Source organism: Melozone crissalis, unplaced genomic scaffold (assembly GCF_028551555.1).
Source record: "Melozone crissalis strain CALT ecotype California unplaced genomic scaffold, PUWL_Pcris_2 ptg000046l_1, whole genome shotgun sequence".
NCBI lineage: Eukaryota > Metazoa > Chordata > Aves > Passeriformes > Passerellidae > Melozone > Melozone crissalis.
The window spans coordinates 2,087,061-2,107,094 of record NW_026535824.1 but is presented as its reverse complement, the minus strand read 5'-3'; positions in this window follow the sequence as shown (position 1 = coordinate 2,107,094).

The window sequence follows — 20,034 nt, the reverse complement described above, 5'->3', positions numbered from 1 at the left end:
AGTGAACCAAGCATGTTCTCTTGGAATTCTGCTTAAGAGACTATATGGGTTGGGCACAACTGGATGTCTGGCAATGGTTCTTTTGTTGACTTCCCTCAAATCTTGCACCAGCCTATATTTCCCTTCAGCCTTTTTAACTGCCAGTATAGGGGTATTATGTGGTGACATGCAGGGTTCTAAAATTCCCTCTTGCAACAGTTGTTCAATGACTATAGCAAGCCCCTTCTTTCCTTCTAGGGAAATCGGATACTGTTTAACACTTATGGGTGAGGTATCATCCTGCATTTTTATTGTTATTGGTGGAATGTCTAATAAGCTTCTCTTCCCCCCCTCAGCCCATACCTCAGGATTTATCTCTGCAACATCTCCTTGAGACAGCTTCATCACTTGTACTACCATTCTCCCTTCCCTTGGAACAATCCCAACCCCCAAATGAACTTGCAGATCCCTTCCTAACAAACTTTTTTCTAAGTTAGGCAGATAAAGAAAATTAGCTTCACACTGCCTTGAGTTTCCAATTATTTTCACTTCTTCAATCACCGATGCTCTAAATGGTCTTCCCTCTGCACCCAATACTTCACAAAATTTTCTCCCAATTTCCATACCTTGTGGTATTTTGTTGAGACAAGACTTATCTGCCCCTATATCAACCAAAAATTCAAATTCCTCATTTAGGGGTCCCACTTCAAAGTTTACCAAGGGCTCTTCTAGATGTTTCATCGGGTCCCCTATAGTAAAAAGCCCTTGGCACCCCTAGTCCTCCCCCTTAAGAATCCTTCCTAAATTGTCCTGTTCCTTGGCTATTGCCTCATCGAGACTGAGCTTTTTACAAAACCTCCTGGTGTGTCCTGCCTCTCCACAGTAATAGCAATGCCGCTCTTTTAAAGGGCCTTGAGGTGTCTCCATCCCTCTTGCACCTGACAGTACTGACCTATCCTTGCCTCCTCCTGGTGGTGGACCCGCCCACCCTGCACTTTCTCTAGCTACAGCAACCATGATCTTAGCCTTGGCCTTTGCTTTTTCTTCCTCCCTCCTTAAATACACCTTCAATGCCTCTTTTAATAATTCATTTATGTCCTTCTCTTGCCAATCTTCCATCTTTTCCAGTTTTCTCCTTATATCAGGCCAAGATTTGGTAACAAATTGGACTTTTAGCAACATTAGACCTTCTGGGGTGTCTGTGTCTATTTTAGAGTACAACTGGAAGTTCCGCCTTAGGCGATTTAGCCAAGCAGCAGGAGCTTCATCCTTCTCCTGTGTACCCTCAAACGCCAATTGGGTGTTAGTTCCTTTGGGAACTGACTCTTTGATCCCCCGTATTATCAAAGACCTATATTCCCTCATGGCCTTCCTCCCCTCCTCCTGGTTAGGGTTCCAGCTGGGCTCCGTTAGTGGCAATTTCTGTTCACCTGTTGGCATCTGGGGTCCTGGACTGTTATCTTTCTCCCATATTCTTATGCCAGCCGCCCTTATCATCCGGACCTCTTCTGGGGAAAATAATATACTCAGGATGGAATTCATCTCCCCCCAAGTGTAGATATTTGGACCTAGAAATTGTTCCACTTGGTTGGCTATGCCCACTGGGTCCTCAACTAAATGCCCCAACTCTTTCTTGAATCCTCTCACCTCAGAAGCAGTTAGGGGAGCATTCACAAAGCCAACACCTCCCGCTACTCCTCCCATAGGAACCTCTCTGAGGGGAAAGAGTCTCTCCGCCTTGGAGGTCTTGGATCTGGTGCTACAGTACGGCCCATCTTCAAATGCCAAACTACTTTGAGGAATATCTGGGTTACCCTGAACTTTCTGCCCATCAGCAAGTGTATTTGCTGATAGCCGTTCATCGGGCAAGGAGGCATGTGTGCCCCAACTAGGAAAAGGAAAAGGGACAGCAATAGGAGGGGGAGAAGAGCCCGAGTGTGTATTAAGCGGAGCTGGAGAAGGGGTAGAGAATACAGCAGGTGGAGTAGGCGCTTGTGGTGATGCAGAAGGATCTGGAGGAGCTGAAGGGGGCGGTGAGGGAGTGGTTGGAGGAGATACTGGGTTTACCATAGCGGAAGCTGAAGAGGTAGAAGGAGGAATTTGAGCAGGTGGTAGTGAGATGGCAGCCGGGGGAGGAACCGGACCTGCCATTTGAGGTGCTTGTAGAAGAGGATTATAAGGTGGAGGGGCAGAAGGAGGCAAATAATCCAGGGGGTCCCATCTTCTACTAGTTCTATCATCCCCTCCTTCATTCCCTTCTTTCTTCCTCTGTACCTTACAAATTCGCACCCCTTCATCCCCAATAGCGCTCTTTACCCAGCAAGATATATACAGTAATTGCTCAGGATCAGTATCTCCTCGAGCTGTCAGATAATTATTTAATTGTTGGCACATCCACTTATCCTTTGTCCCACACCAAGGCCATCCTCCTTGCACCTCTAATTCTGGCCAGACTTCCATACAATAATGGATCATTTTCACTTTATCTAATCCCTCCGTGGCCTCTATAGAATCCCATTTTTCTAACAGTTCTCCTAAGGGACTACCGGGAGGTATGTCTCTCAGTCTCTTGCCGGTCTTTTTACTACTACAACATCCCATTTTTCAGGTCTCAATAAAAAAGTCTCAAAGGTGCCTCAACTGACCGGTAATTTCAAAAAAACCTTGTTTGAGGAGCTTCAGCCTCCTCCACTGAACTTCAAATTTCTGCCTGATGCTCAGGACTTTATACTGAAACAACTGCCCAATCTCTTGATTGCCCAACTTTCGTCAGGTCTTATATCTATCGGGACTTGAACACACGATGCCTCGGCCAAGAATCCGGGTCGTGCCTGACTCCCTCAGTCAGGAAAAACAACTGCCTGATTTTTAGTTTGCCTAACTCGCCAATTTTTAGGCTTCACCGTATCAGGACTTAAAAGCAAACCACAGCCTCCTTCGCTGGGGTTTGTGCCTGACTCCCTTTGTCAGGACTTACTTTGCCTGCAGGGCTTGCGAAAACACCCGAATCCTTCTCGGGACTGACAAATCTTACGCGAATCCTTCTCGAGACTTACAAAAGTGCCTGACCTCCCTTTGTCAGGACTTTGGGGTGCGTGCCACTCATACACAGTAATTCACTCCGCACGCCCGGAGTGGGGGGGCCCTTTATTCCCCCTTGGGAGACGGCTTCACTCACACTGAGTCCACTCGCTTCCCCCTGCTCCTGGCCGGTTTTCTCGCGAAAATCCGGAAACGCAGTACTGAGGGGTCCCACTCGCTTCGAAGGTCCAGCTGCCGGCCCTCGTCTCACTCACACACGTCTCCCACTCCCGCCACCGAGTTTCTCACCAGTCCGGTGCTCCGGTGCTCCTCTGCGTCGCTGTCCTGAGCCGATCCCTGGTCCTAGTAGCCAGCTGTCCTCTGAAGATCCAAGATGGCCAGTCCTGAGTCTTCTTGCGGCGTGGCTATTCCGGACGAGAGCCCCCAGCTGAAATAAACAGGGCCAGGAGACTTCTTCTCCTTTTTCAATGCCTTTATTAAAAGTGATCAGCTCAGGATTGGGTGGCTCGACGGGTCTGCAGTCTCCGTCGTCTCTCCCAAAGCGACTCAGAGGAGGAGGATATGCACAGCTCTGTCCACAAGGGGCAGAGCTGGGGATCACGTCCTCGTGGGAGCCTTTAGGGCCTGCTGATCCCGTCAGATGGTACCTTTGCCGGCTCAGTCAGCCTCGTCTCACCGCCGGGGTCGTCTCTCTTGGTCAGGGCGAGAGGCTCTGAAGGTGTTTTGCATCTCTGCAGGTTCAGCATTCGGCTCTTCACGTCTAGACATCACTCCAGTCTCTCAACTCTTAGGTGGCTCGTTGTTTTGGGGTTTTCTCCGTACACCGGGGGACCCATGCTGCATTGTGGTCTTGGAGTCACTTTGCATAGCCCCCCCCACCTTCTACTGTTCGGGAAGGTTCCCACCCTTCTGGGAAAGGTACAACTTAGCCTCGGGCGAGGCTCTGCTGATACAAAAGGAGCGATTAGCTACAACGACTCGTGATTACAATAACAAAACACGAAGAACTTCAGCAGCTACCGTGGTCTGGCTGCTTTTTGTAACTTTTTCTCACAAAAAAAAATATTACCCGAATTTTGTTCATAACAATAGCCATTGCAGCTTCGCCTCGAATTTCCTTGATGCTCTGCTGTCCCGCTAAACTGTATTAGACCCGCGCTTACAACTCCCATCACCCCCCGCGCCCCAGAGAGCCCTGTCTGAGCCCCCCAAGGGCCCTCCCGGACCCCGAAGGGCCCCCAAATTCCCCTCCCTTACCTCCAAGGCCCCCCCTGGACCCCCAAGTGCTGCCCCGGACCCCGAACCGTCCCTTGGAATCCCTGAGTGCCTCTCCAAGTGCCCACCCGGCTCCCCCAAGTGTCCTCCAGACCCTCAAGTTCTCTCTGAATTCCCTCCTCAGACCCAAAACTGCCCCAAATGTGCCCCAGAAAGTTCTCCAGGGACCCCGAAGCGGCCCCTTTTACTATATCTGTGAAAATGATAAAAAATATGACAAAAGGATTGAAAATAGGACTAATTAGCATAAAGAAGGAGAAATCAACAGCCACACTGGTCAATGAATTATTGAAGGTGTTATTTAGAACCAATGACCAATAAATTTTTTGCTTGCTAAAGATGTATGGATTTTTTAATATGAATATTAAAATTTTGTAATACAAATATAGAATAATTTTTTTATAAATAAGAAAAATAATTATAATTTTATTAATCAGTAAAATTTAATTTTTAAGGGGACGTGCATAATTATTTTTATGCTTTGGGATGTCAGTCTGTAAGAGACGGTCCAAAGATCCCTCATCTGCCTCACAGCTGCCGTCAAGGATGGAGATTGCAGCCGTCCCCAAGGACTGAGACTGAGACCCTTCAAATTCTAACCCAGGGGTGCTGGCCTGACTGGAGCGGGATGTCTGCCATGGGAAGCGGGATGTTTCCCATAGGAACCAGCCCTGAAACAACGGGCCCCACTCACTGCTGGCACCAGTTTGTGCTGTTCAGAACTGGACTGTCTGTACCTGTTCCCAATGGATTTATTCTCTGCTGTTCCCTCCATGTGCCATCCTGCTCCCCTTCTGGCGGTAGATTATAAAAGAGCCCTGAGTTAACCAAAGACTTTGAGACTCTCCCCAACGTGACCAGATGGATCTATTGGCTGGACCACAAGGATTTCATCTCTCTGTTGGTTCCCCCCCTCCTTTTCTCTGTCTCACTATCCCTATCTCCTTTCTAATCCTTGTGCTGCGTCTGCTGTGGGCACTCAGTAAAAGGTGCATTTGTTTTGGTTAATACTGAAAGTCCCCTGCTGTGTGTCTTTGCACCCTGAGATCACTGAAACGAACCATCGTGACTGCCCTTGTACCAGGGGATGGTGACACGGCCTGATGGGGTTGCTGCCCACAGCATGTGAACTAGATCTTCTTGGTGGCGACTGCACTGGTTCATCTGCTCTTGCTTTCTGGTCTGCCTATCCCAGAATTACCTATGGCACCTGCTTTTCTTATATTGTGGTTCTCTGCAGTTCCTTCAATAGTCAGCCCTTCTTAAGTTCACTCTTGGAATAGGGGATCATCACCTCCCCATCATATCGAGTGCATTTGAATGCACTTGAATGCATTTTGCCTGCATTCAAAATATGGTCCCTGTTTTTGATTTACTGTGGAATCTCTGTTTGTATTTTCTACCTCTGTCGAGGCTGGGATTGAAGGTATTTGAGATGATATTTGGCGTTCAGATTCAGGTGGTTTTTGTTTCTAATCAGTGACACAGGCTCACAACCATGAGTTCTGCAGCCTTTCATCTAAGGCACAAAATGGCTCCCTATCTCTTGTTACAAGGCCTGGATGGTACCAAGGAGACCATGGTGATACTGGGGATCCAAGGAGACCATGGTGATACTGGGGATCCAAGGAGACCGTGGTGACACCATGGACACTCATGGAACCATGGGCATTGTGACACAGCAGGGCTTCATGGAACCAGGGAGTCAATTGTGACTCTACCAAACCTCATGGAACCAAGGGCCCATTGTGACACTGGAGAACTTCAGGGAACCAAGAGTCTCTTGTGACACAGGGGGTACTCATGAAACTATGGAGACCATTTTGAAACTTCAAGGTCTGATGGAACCAAAGGGTCATTCTGGCACTTCTGAGCCTTGGAACCAAAGGCACCACAGTGACACAGTGGGGCTCTGAGGAACCAAGGGGCCGTGGTGACATTGTGGAGTGTCACTGAACCAACTGTCCACTGTGACACTGCAGGGCCTGATGGAATCATGGACACCATTGTGACACTACAGGGTGTCATGGAAGCAAGGGGCCATTGTCACAGTCTGGGGCCTCTTGGGATCCAAGGGCAGTTGTGATGCCATGGAAATTATGGCAACTGTGGAACAACGAAACCAAGGAGACCATTGTGACCCTAGAGGACCCCATGGAACTAAGGATTCATGGAACAGCGCAGGACACATGGAACCAAGAGGCCATTGTGAAGCTGTAGGACAAAAAGAGCCCATTGTGACACTGTGGGCCCCCATGGATCCAAAGGTTCATTTTGACATTGCAGGGCCTCATGGAATCCTGGAGACCACTGTGAAACTTTGGGGCATTGTTGAATTAAGTGGCCCTGCAGGGCCTGATTGAACCAATGAGACCCCATAGAACCAAGGGTCCATTGTGACCCTGTGGTACCAAGGTGTCCTGGGTTGACCCAGGCCAAATGCCAGGCATCCATGTGGGCTGCTCACTCACTCCCCTCTGCAGCTGGACAAAGAGAATTTAATAAAAGTTTCATGGGTTGAGATAAGGACTGGGCGAGATCACTCATCAAATGCTGTCCTGGGAAAAACAGGCTTAGCTTAGAGATGTGAAATTCATTTATTACTAACAAGGTCAGAGCAGCAAAAGGGGAAATAAAATAAGCCACTCACCTCCCTCCTTGCAGCTCTACCTCCCACCCCAGCAGTGCAGGGAGACAGGGAATGGGGGTTGTGGTCAATTCATCACCCATGGCTTCTGCCCCTGCTCAGGGAGAGGAGTGGTTCTCCTGCTGCACCGTGGGTCCCTCCCAAGGGAGACAGTTCTGCCGGAACTTCTCCCATGTGAGTCCATTTCAGGGGCAGCAGCCCTCTGCAAACTGCTGCAGTGTGAGTCCATGCCAGGGACAAGAGTCCTTCCCAAACTGCTGCGGCATGGGTCACTCTTCCAGGGGTGCAATCCTCCAGGGACAGGTTGCTCCAGTCTAGGAGCAGGGCCCCTCTCTCCATGGCTCTCCTGCAGGGTGCCTGGGTCTCCAGGGCCTGGAGCACCTCCTGCCCCTCCTGCACTGACCTGGATGTCTGCAGAGTTGCTCTTCTCACATGTTCTCCCTCTGCTCTCCTCTGACTGGAGTTTAAACTGTGCCACAATCTCTATTTTGATTTCTTTTTCAATCTGTTATCGCAGAGGCATTGCCACCATTTGTAACTGGCCCAGCCTTTGCCAGCAGCAGGTCCATCTTTGAAGCCACCAGGAATTGGCTGTGCCAGACATGGCGGAAGCTTCCAGCAGCTTCTCACAGGAGCTGTCCCTGTGCCCCCCTGTGAAATACAGAGCTGTGTTTCGTGTCAGGTACATACAGGCAACGTGGTATTTGTGATTGTAATTTGTGTGGAAACCAACCATGGGACAGGTATAAAGATGAATTCTAATAATTACTGAGGAAAGCAAAGCTTGGAAGAAGGCCTTTGAACCTATCTTTTGTTCGTAATTATCCTTGATAAGTCTTAAAGTGATATAGGAGCATTTGAATTAACGCTTTAAGAAATTGCTTTTTGACAGGAACTTTCTGCTTGTAGCTAAGCCTTAAAGAGTTTTACAGTAACAACCTTTTGAAGTATAATTTGAGAATACTGCTTGTAGTAAGGATCTTTGAAACTATAGCTTTAGAATATATAAAAGGAAACATGCTTATCTCACACCTTAACAAAACTGTGAAAAGCAGCATGAGAAAGGAAGATGAACATCAACTCAAGGATTTATGGTTTCGACCAAGGGTAGCTGGACATCACTGTTATGAGATTTATAGTCCTTGCAATTAAAAGGTGGACCCACATCTGGAATCTGGACCACACCATCTGGGAGATTTCTTCCTTCTTTCGGAAACCGAACCACCACCATCTGGGGATACTCCTCTCTGGGATACATCCTGAGAAAAACTAAATCACACTAGGTGTAGAATTGTGACATAAAAATTGGGAATAGAAACTGCTGATGAGTAAAAATTGGGAATAGAAACTGCTGAGAAAGCTGATGAGTATCCCTGTAAATACCTGTAAGCCTCAACTATTGGTGTGCAGTTGGAGGGGAAACTTCCCCCACTGTACCCAGCGCTGTATTGCTCATACTTTGCCATATTAAATAATAAATTGATTGCTGCTTGAATATTGGCCTAGGCAAGCTTCTTATTTATAACATAGTGCTCAGTGGCTGCTTGAGAGGTCTCTGTACCTCATTCCCTGGGAATGCTTGGGAGGGGCTGGAGGGGTTGTCCCTGTCCCTGTCACCCCAGGCCATTGCCAGGGGGTCTCCCTCCCTCTCACCCCTGTGCCAGGGGGTGCTCGGGGCAGTCTCTGTCCCTCTCAGCCCAGGGGATGCTCGGGGGTCTCTGTCCCTCTGGCCTCAGGCAATGCCTGTGCAGGGCTGGGGACCAGGGGCTCTGTGTCCCTCTCACCGCTGAGGGTGCTCGGGGCTGGGGGGTTCGCAACCTTCTCACACCTGAGTGAAGGTGCAAATGAGACCATGGGAACGCAACCTGCGGATCTGCTCGAACTTGGATTGTACTGAACAAGAAATGGAAAGGAGTGAGGGAGATAAATAAATCAGAAATGTTCTCAGAGAGAAAGAAATATGAAAAGGCTCCGGCCCCAACTCCGCAGCTCCCGGGGACACCCGCCGGGCGCAGCGCCTTTCACAATTCCAGCCAATCAGAGGAGGCGCTAACCAAATTCCAGCCAACCGGAGCCTTTCTCGCCGATAACTCGCCGGTTGCCAGGCGGTCCCGCAGAGCCCGGCGGCCCCGGAGCGGAATTTGGGGCTCGGGCCGGGGGGACGGATCCGCCCCGGGGAGGTCCCCGAGCCCCCTGCCCAGCCCTGGGGCCGATCGGGGGCTCCCCCACCCAGCAGCCGGTGCTGCGGGGCCGCGGGGCAGAGCGGTGGGAAAGGGGGGTCCGGGCTGGCAGCGGAGGAAATGCGGGAGGAAGAGGAGGGACAGGAGGAGCAGGAGCGGGAGAATCGCGGCGCTCGGAGCGCCCGCACGCTGAGCCTGCAGCGCCCCCTGCCCCGGGAGCATCGCCCCCAGCCCCGAGCCGCAGGTGAGGGCGGAGGCCGAGCTCGCCCCGGCTCCAGCCAGGGGTCTCCGGGAGGATTTTTTGGAGAGTGTTCGGAGCCGGCAGATCCCGGACTCGAGCCCCGGATATCCCCGGGCTCCCTCAGAGGAGCTTTTTCGGGGAGAGAGGAGCCGCGATCGCCCCTCGGAAGGGTCCGGGGGGTCCACGTGGGGATGGCCCGGTACCGACGGGGCGGGACATTGGTTTTGGGGATCCCCGTGCGAGCCGGGGCTGTGGAACGGGGGACCCCCGGGGCGGGGAGAGGGGAAGGGGCGATACCGGAGCTGGGGGACCCCCGGCAGCCCGGAGATGAGGCGGGGACGGGACCCCCTGACCCTGACAGGGGTGTCCTGGGGTGACTTCATGATGCTCGTACCCCCGTCGGTCTGTTTAGCCCAGAAATGAGTTCTGCACCTTTAAGGCTGGTTCTGAAAGCGAAGGGGAGGAGGAAAAAGCTGCAGTGTGTTTTCATACACTGCACTCACTCCTCCACATTCCGGCTCCTGGACTGTTGTGATGCCTTAAGGAGCTGGAACAGAGGGCACATGGAGTTAAGAGGAATAAAGTTGATTTTTATTGAAGTGCCTTTAAAGGTTACACCCTGGCAGCAGAGGAGCCACAGCTGTGGCTCTGCCTGGATGGCTCCAAGATGGGAGCAAAAGAGGGCTTGGTCATGAGATCTCACATTTAAAAAAGTTTTAGTCCATTTGTATATAGAAGTTAACTGCTCAATTAATAGTTTCAAATTATGAAGTTACATCTTTCTTGCTTGCATGCCTGCCCTCCTCTTTTCACATTGTTTATGCTTTGGGCCTGAAGTTTGAAGAGATTGTCCTTGAGTCTCCAGCTAGAACAGGATTGTTTTGTCTTCACCACCCTGTGAAAAGATCCCAGTAACACTTAATGTAAAGCTAAAAGCTTCACATCAAAACAGAATGGAAAAATTTAAACCTAAGGTATCAGTTGTCTGCAGATGGACAGACAGCAGGACAGAGCTCTCCTTTGCTTTTAGTTAGTTTTAGCTCGCTGAGGCAGAGAAGTTCCTCCAGCTGTGATTTTTCTTTTCCTTTGGAGCTGTTTAAAGCTGCTCTGCACTGAACACCCAGAACACCACTGGCAGCTCCACCTGTGGCCCACCAGGCTGAGCCTGGGCCGCGGCAGTTCCAGTGCTGGAGGGGCCGTTAACAGACTGATAAGAGGCTGATAAGAGACTGAGTGAGCCGAGCTACAGCCCACGGAGGGACTTTCTGAGTTTGTCATGTCTTTTGGAGCGGCAAGACGTTTTATTTTTTAATACTGTTCATTTTTTGTGCTGGTGAATGCTTTGCCTGTTAAATAAACAGGTTTTTTCCCCTTTTCTCCATGGAAATATTTTCTCGATCTGGTTGGGGGAGGGGCCGCTTGAATCTGCTTTCTAGAGGAAACGCTTTTGGAGATTTTCTCCCAAATTTGCCCTAAAACAGGACAGGGTGGTGGGAAGAGGGGAGAGCCCCTAGTGACAGGAATGGGGTGAGGCTGGAGAAGGGGACACCCAAACCCCCCAGCATCCCTAAGCAGGACCCTGGAGAGGGGAGATCCCCAGTGCCCATGGGATCTCCAGCAGCCCTGAGACAGGGGACCACCAGAACCCCAGAGACTGGAAATGGGAAACTCCTGGTGGCTTTTTTTGATTCACTCTTGATTTTTGAAGGATTTTATGGACACCAGATGACTTCTAGTGATGGACTTGGGTGGGAGGAATCCCCAACCCAAGGCATTCACACCTTGTTTTTCCCCAAACCAGGATTTCCCATTCCCAAACCTTGGCAATATGGAGGAGGAGAAGGCTTGGAGGAAGAGGAAGATGCCCTGGGACACCCAGGCAGGTGAGGAGGAAGTCAGTGCCCCTTTCCCCCTCTCTCCAGCTCTATCTCCCAGCCCAGCACAGCCCCCGGCTGCAGGACAACCCTGCTGCCAACCCCATCCTACCGGGGATGCACTGGGGGGGATCTCCTTCCCCTTTTGGGTGGCCTGGAGGCAAATCCCATCCTCTCCTTGTCCTTCTTTCCCCAGGGAAGGAGCTGAGGATGGAGACCAGGGAGGACAAATCCCCACAGCAGAACCTCATGGAAGAGGCTGTTTTGAGTGACTCCACAGTGCAGGAACCCAATGGGGAGGAAAAGCCCCGGCAATCCCGCACAAGGAGGGGCTGCAAACCCAGCCCAGGGTGCTCTGAGGAGGAAAGACCCACCCTGAGCCAGGAAGGTGGACGGAGCTTCAGCCAGAGCTCAGAGCTGGTGGCCCATGGGCAGCTTCATGCCAGCGAGAGGCCCTATGAGTGCTTGGAGTGTGGGAAGAGCTTCAGGAAGAGATTCAACCTGATCTGCCACCAGAGGATCCACACTGGGGAACGGCCCTACGAGTGCTTGGAATGTGGGATGAACTTCAGCCAAAGGTCCGACCTGGTTGTCCACCTGGGGTTCCACACTGGGGAGAGGCCCTACGAGTGTCCCCAGTGTCAGAAGAGGTTTCACACCAGCACTCACCTCCTTGTACATGAGCGCATTCACACCGAGGAGAGGCCCTTCCGCTGCCCCGACTGCGGGATGGGCTTCAGGCACAACTCCACCCTCGTCACCCACCGGCGCATCCACACCGGGGAGAGGCCCTACGAGTGTCCCCAGTGTGGGAAGAGCTCCTCAGACCGCTCGTTCTTTACCTGACACCAACGGAGGCACCGGTAAGGGCAGCCCCGTTGTTAGCATTCAAAAACACATAATCACGGGGCGATTAGATGCGGTGCTTTTTATTAAGAGCTCTGGGAATCGGGGTATATTCAACCCAAATCTGACTCCGACCATGCATCCGAAATGATCGTGTTTTATACTCTATCGTTACATAACTTTCATGTTAATTATTAAACTTATATTGTTCTATAGTATACATAAATTTAGCCCGTCTCTGAATTTCCAACATAGTTTCTCACTATTCTTCTTATGGTTATATAATAATTACATTTAATTACTAAACAGTCATCACATCTAACAATTATATAATTTATCATACTGCTTACGCAGGTGCAGTTGATCTGGGAAAGCATAGAGCCTAACATTTTAGATTCTATCTTTAACTTTTTCCAGGGTTCCACTATCACTGTGAGTGCCCCAGCTGCATGGGGAGCTTCATGCACTGCTCAGGCTTCATCCCTCATGGCAGGACCCACGTTGGTCAGAGCCCTGGCCATCCACATTCCTGGTGATCTGCATTGGGAAGGCAGCTGGACATTCTTTTGTTTTGCCCCTAATTTTCTTTGGATTCATCTTCATCCCTTTAAAACAGAGAAAATTGGGGTAAAACTCAATAAATTCATCAACGGCATCTAAAGCCTCACTTTTTACTTGTGTTTCAGAGCAATCTGGGATTCAGGGAGATAATTGGGAGAATTTGGGGGTATTTGATGTACCTGTTTCCCTTTCTTGGCACTGAAAGAGACCAGAGGGTTCAATCTGTCACCTCAATGCCACTGAAAACTACTCAATCCCACCCCAAAATTCCTGGATTCCACAGCTCTTTGGTGTGGAATGGGGTTGGAAGGGGATTGAGCAAAGTGGCCTTCAAATCAGGAGGCTTGACATGTACATTAGGTGGGGCAGAATGGGTGGGATGGGGTTTGGAGGTGGGAAATGGGGGAAATATGGCTTGGGAAGGGGGTCATGATGTCCATGAGGGGTGGGATGGGTTGGGTTTGTGACTGGGGAGGTGGGCTGGGGTCTGGAATGAGACCGCCAAAGTTTGGGGATGATGAAGGGAGGGGGAGCCCATTACTGAATGAGTTCTTGGATAATCCCCATTCCTGAAGAGATTTTGAGGTATCTCACATTTCTGAGGCAGTTTTGGGGCACTCCCCAGCTCTTGGGGGTTTCCTGAGAGCAGCTCCATGGAGCCCCATTGCCAGGGGTGGTTGCCTTGGGCACGAGCTCAGAGCTGTATCCAGAGTCCGTTGCCTCGGTGCTGGAGAGCAGAGAAATGATGAACGGCCCCAGACATCTCCAGTGTGTGTTTGGGGGCAGGGAGAGTTCTGCATGGGTGGGGTGGTCACTGCCCCACCCCAGCCACTGAAGCCTCTGGTGCAGCCCCAAAGTGGCTGCCAAGCCCCTGGCACCCCAAAAACCCCACCTGGGAGAGGGACCAGAGCAGGTCTGGCTGTGACACGGGTGTGACACTCACACGTCCCACGGCCCTGGAGCTCACAGCAGCTGAGATCCAAGACTGACTGTGGATCTCTGTCTCCCTCTCTCTCTTCTCCTGACTTTTTCTTCTCAAAATCTGGATAACTTGAAGTTGGACAGGTTAGAGTTTGCTCAGTCAGTGCTTTGTCAAGTGATTTACTGTAATTCAATGATTTTTAAGATTTCCCAAGTATCTCAATCTCTGAAGTTTGCAACTAAAAGTTTGTTCTCCACCTTCCTGAGATGTTTGTTGTTTTCTCCCCCTGGCCATCTGTCCTGCAGGCTGTGCCCCCTGTGCGTGCTGCTCCTCTGCCCTGGCCGGCTGCACTCGCCCATCTCGCTGTGCCCCAGCATTTCTCATCCAGCGTTTCTGTGCCCTCCCTGGGCTCCCTGCACCCAGCGCTGCCAGCTCCTGGCACACAGAGCCAGGGCAGGAGCCCACCCTGCCAAGGGGCTCTGGGCAGGGCGGGGGCTGCGATGACTTCTGAGCTCAGCAGCTGCTCCTGGCATGGTTCCATGGAGACTGAGCACAGCAACGCGGCTGAGCATTGTCCCTGCTGAGGGTCACACACTGCCGGGGCACATTCCCTGCCTGCAGCATTGCTGAGCATTGTCCCTGCTGAGGGTCACACACTGCCGGGGCACATTCCCTGCCTGCAGCATTGCTGAGCATTGTCCCTGCTGAGGGTCACACACTGCCGGGGCACGTTCCCTGCCTGCAGCATTGCTGAGCATTGTCCCTGCTGAGGGTCACACACTGCCAGGGCACATTCCCTGCCTGCAGGATTTGTTGCCGACCCAAGCACTGCACTGATGGCTCCAGCGTTGCTTTCCAACAAAAACAGGGGAAGGCAAACTGTGTGCAGCTCATTGTGGGAGTTTTGTCAAAGAGTGGCTTGAGGAGAGAGGACACAGCCGAATTAATTTGGTAAAGATGTCCTAACTAGGGAAGAGGCCTTTTTGCAGGCAGGGTGTCTGTTGGGAATGTAGCTGACTAGAGAATGGAAAAGTACAAGACCGTGGTTAATTCCAAATCTTGCACCTGCAAAGATAACGTGTCCTTGGGCCTAGCAGAGTATGATAAAGAAATAGACAACGAGACGTGAGAAGTAGAGAACGTAGGCCCAAAGGAATGTGGATGAGTTAATGGTATAGTTTAACCAATAGATTGCTTGGCTTACAGAATATTCATATGTTTATTATTTGTTGTATAAGTGTTTGATGCTTTTCTTCAATAAACTGGACCTGTGATGAACCATCTGGTGTCCTGGTCTCCTTCCTTCGACAGCTCATGGTATTTTACAGTGTCTAAAACTCGCTAAGTCATTGATCTTAGAGGTGAGATGCATTTGGAACTCATGGCATGGAGAAATAGTACAAGATGGAAAAGGGGAGCATATAAATAAATAGAGGAAAACATTTCAGATGGTTTCTTTCCATTTTCATTTCACTTCTGGAAAGCTGGTTCAGTTTTCCAGCAATCTTCTCCACAATCCTGTCTGCTCTTCACAAAAACCTTTCCTGGAGAACGAGGTCGAGCTCCTGTCACAAGATGTGCCACCAACTGCAGCTTCTCTTGGCTTTGCACACTGTGTGTGCAGCAGGACTCTTGGAGCAAAGCAGGAAGAAGGTTTGGAGAACTTGACATCTTTTCCTTTCTTTTCCTGGTGGACTGAGGAGTTGTGCCATTGATGAGGTTTTCATTGTTACTGTTCTAGGCTAAGAAAACAGGAGGTGGTACCAGGAATTGTTAGGGAATACAAGCCTGGCTGAATGCAGAGAAAGAATATCCAGAGCCTGCAGCCACAAATGGAGAGTTGTGTGATAATCATTCCAACGTGTCAGTGGAAATCTTGAAAATTATCTGGAATGTGAAAATGCTCTGACAGAGGGAGTTTGTTTCTGAGTTCAGTGTAAATGATTCCACATCTGGTGCTTGGCGCATAAATCAAGAGCACAATCAATTCATGAGAAGCACCAGAACAAGCTGGACCTTTCAGAGTAGCTGACTGAAACAATCTGAAAAGGAGAAATGCAGAGAATGACTTGGTGAACCTTGCCTGGAAGAAAAGTGATCTGTTTTTAATAACTACTAATCCACTCCCTTGGCTTTTGACTTTCTTAACAAGGCCATTTGCATCCCAGATTCCCCATGAGGTGAGAAGCGTGAGCTTGTGCAAGTGCCTGAAAGATGCCCTGTTCCTCTGCAGGGACACTCAGGCTGGAACAGGAGCTGGAGCCCTCTCTGGGGAAGCCTCCTCCAAGCTGGAATTTGTGCCGTGTTGGGAGAGGAGGAGGAGGGGGAGAAGGCTGGCGCTGTGTGGCAGGAGCAGGAGGTTTGGGCCACAGGACATTCCGTCTGTGCCGCTGCCCCGCAATGGGCGGCCGTGCCTGTGGCTCTGGGCCTGGCCCCGCATGCGCTGAGCTCCCTGGCCTGGGCTCAGGTTCCCGCTGGGCCTGGGCAGAGCCTGGGCTCAAACTGGGGGCAGCAGCAGTGCAAAACACCTCTGAGCATCTGCGTTTCCTGCTGCTGGGAAGGAGCAATGAAGTGAGTCGAGCAGTTCTGGTTTCTGTTTCTCCTGGTGGATTTTTTAATTTAATTCCACACCGCGGAGGCAACTTCTGTGATGGCCTCTGTCAGTTTATTCTATTTCAACAGTGCCAGCAACAGGGCTCTGTTTGAGCCCTGCAAATGTGGCCTGTGAAGCTTTAATTCCCCTCATCTTAGTGTTCAGGGGCTGGTGAGCATTCCAGTATCTGCTGATCTTTATGTCTGTGACAAAAATACTGACTTCACTGTCATGAAAGCACCATGGGTAGCACCAACTGAAAGAGGCACTTGCATTTTTATGGATAAAATTCAGGTTGCAAGCAGAAGAGGGCCAAGAGCAGCCATGATCTGCAATTCCCAAGGCAGAGGCACCAGCAGCCTCCTCCTGTCACCTCAGGGTGAGTCAAACAGAGCTGGAAACAGTGCTGGAACCCAATCCTTTCTTGCTCTGAGGTCTGGCTCAGGGCAGCACAGGCGGGCCCTGAGCAGTCAGGGCTGTGTGTGGGTGCTGGTTGCTGTGCTCCAGAATTGAGCTGGAAAAAGCCCTTGGGAGCCGAGGCAGGAGCAGGCGGGAAGGGGCCGGCACTGCTGCTGCTCCTGGCCGGGAGCCCCGGCTGGGCCAGGCCGGCGCCCCCTGCACTGCTGCTGCTGCTGCTGCCAGAGCCGGCGGGACTCGGGGACAGGGAACGGACACGGGGGGACAGCAAAGGTCTGGTGGCTGCAGGGATGGTGGCGCTGGGGCCAGCGCCAGCACAGAGCTTCAGCCCGCAATTAACCCCAAGGGAAACGCTGGGCAAAGGCTCCATTTCAGCCTTTCTGCACTCCCGGCTGTGAAAGGACTGAAATGAAAGGAGAGCAATCAGTGCCCAACACCTTCTCCTTTGGGAGGAGCCCCGCGTTTGGGGCTGTGAGGGGCCATGAGGGGATGTGAGGGGCTGTGAGGGGCCGTGAGGGGCCGCGAGGGGCCAAGGGGAACTGTGAGGGGTTGTGAGGGGCCATGAGGGGCTCTGAGGGGCCATGGGGAACTGTGAGGGGCTGTGAGGGGCCATGAGAGGCTCTGAGGGGCCATGAGGGGCCGTGAGGGGCCGTGAGGGGCTGTGAGGGGCCATGGGGAACTGTGAAGGGGTTGTGAGGGGCCATGAGGGGCTCTGAGGGGCCATGGGGAACTGTGAGGGGCTGTGAGGGGCCATGAGAGGCTCTGAGGGGCCATGAGGGGCCGTTGAGGGGCTGTGAGGGGCTGTGAGGGGCCATGGGGAACTGTGAAGGGGTTGTGAGGGGCCATGAGGGGCTGTGAGGTGTCACTCTTGAGTCGAGAATGTCACAGGAACAGGTAGGAGGCAGTTGTGTAGAGAGAGTGAAAGAAGGTTTTATTCAAGAGAACTGTGCGGTTTTTATAGAGAAACAGAAAGACGAAGTAGAACAACACCACCTGCAGATTGTTTATAGTTAACAAGTTTTCACATCCCTACCATACCCTAAAAATTCTCACATGCTGCTGTGAGAAACACTTGCTGTTTCTCTCTCTCTCTTCTAGGGCATCCACAGTGAGAGGCTGTGAGGGATCTTGGGGAACTGTGAGGGGCCATGAGCTGTGGGAGGCTGTGAGGGGCCATGAGGGGCCATGGGGAGCTGTGAGGGGCCATGGGGAGCTGTGAGGGAGCCATGAGGGGCTGTGAGGGGGCATGAGGGGCCATAAGGGTCTGTGAGGGGCCAGGCCCCTCATGGAACCAAGGATCCATTGTGACTGCAGAACCAAGGAAATCATTGTTGACAGTACAGAGCCTCATGGAACCAAGGGGCCTTTGTGGCCCAACAAGGCCTTGTGGAACCAAAGGCACCATGGTGACACTATGGAACCTCATGGTACCACAGATCCATTGTTACACAGCAGCCACAGAGGGGCCGCAGAACCAAGGAGATCATTGTGACACTGCACAACCTCATGGAATCAAGGCATCCATGTTACACTACTGAACCTCATGGAGCAAAGGGTCCATTGTGACACTGTGGAACCAAGGAGACTGTTGTTGGCAGTAGGAAAGCTCATGGAACCAAAAGTCCATTGTGACATTGTGGGGTGTCATGGAACCATGGAGACCATTAGGACACTTCAGGACCACTGGTACCAAGGGGCCATTGTGACACTGCAGGGCCTTGTATAACCAAGGGGTCCTTGTAGCATGGCAGGGCCTTATGGACTCAAGGGGATCAAAGTGACACTGTGGGGCTCCATAAGGGGCTTTGGAGCTCCATAAGGGGCTGTGGGGTTCCATGAGACCACGGGGCCATCCTGACCATGGAACCAAGGATACCATTGTTACACTACAGAAGAAAGGAGGCCACTGTGAACCAGCAGGGGAACCCACTGGGACTATTGTGACACTTCAAGGGCATTGTGGAACAGCAGGGCCTCGTGGAAGCGATGAGACCATTGTGACATCCCAGGGCCTCATGGGAGCAGGGGGCCACTGGGACACTGTGGGTCCCCATGGAAACAAGGGGCCAGTGTAACACATCCAGGCCTGGTGGAACCAAGGGGCCACTGTGATCCTGGAGAACCAAATAGAACCAAGGGGCCATTTGGAGACACTGTGACCTCATGGAAGCAAGGGGCCATTGTGGCATTGTGCAGTCCCATGGCAAGAAGGAAACCATTTGGACACTGCAAGGCCTCATGGAAAGCAAAGGGCCATTGTGCCACTGCAGAGCCAAGGAGACAATTGTTATATCACTGGGCCTCATGGAAAGCAAGATCTGTGGTGATCCTACAGGGCCTCATGGAACCAAGGGGCAATTTTGATGCTGCAGGGCCCCAAGGATCCAAGAACATGGAACAGGTCTGGGTGGCTGCGCCTCCTGGGGGCTGCTTGACTGGTCCAGCTGGCCTTGGCATGTTGAGAGTTGCTTCTTATCAACCCCTGAAACCCTGGAATTCTGTGCATTCCTTCCTGTGGGAAAGAACTGTCCTTCTCCAGGGGTTCAAGGCTGAAATTGGGATTCCTCCTCCAAATTTGATTATATCCAAGGATTATTCCCATATGAAACCTGCCAGAACAGACAGCTCTGGCTGGTGTTGGCCTCTTGGGGGCCACTCCTCATCTGCCTTCAAAACACTGGGGACCGGTTCTTTTCTTCCCATTGAAAAAAACACTTCCAAGTCCAGACATCCATGGCCAAAATTGAGAACCCGCCTCCAAAATTCCTTTTATCCAAAGGTAGCTCCCAGACAAAAGCTGCCAGGGCTGTCTAGATTCTCTTGGCTGCCCTGGTGGCCCTGGTGTTGCTGCAGGGCCTGAGTGCTCTCGGGGCCGGGCACAGCCCTGGGGGTGGCAGTGCCGGGGCTGCAGCAGGGACAGGCCATGGGCACGGCTGGGGCAGTGCTGACGCCTCAGGCCAGGCCCTGGGGGCTCCAGGCTCCTTGCCCAGGCTCTCTCAAGAACACGGCCAGGCCAATGCTCAGCACAGAAAAGCCCCGTGTGCAGCTCCAGGCTGGCCGTGGGCAGGCTGGGGGCAAACAGCATGGCTGGGGCTCTGCAAGGACCCTGGGGCAGATGGGAAGGAGCAGCAGAGCAGGGGCTGATCCATCCCCAGTGCGCTGCACAGCCCAGGGCAGCGTCCCAGAGCGTCCTCATGGAGCTGCCAACAACATCCCCCCTCTGCAGCCCTGGCCTCTCCCTCAGCTCACACAGGTGCCCCATCCTTGCAGGCACAGACACGGCAGCACTGGCTCAGCAGCCCCTGTTTGCATTGCACAGAGCAGAGGGAGCACCCCCATGCTGTTGGTGTGGGGACATGAACCTGAGGGAGCACAAATGCCATCAGCCCCATGGGCCAGCAAGGGCTGGGGGACACCGGGGAAACCACTCAGTTTTTTCTTGGCTTCTGCAGTCAGC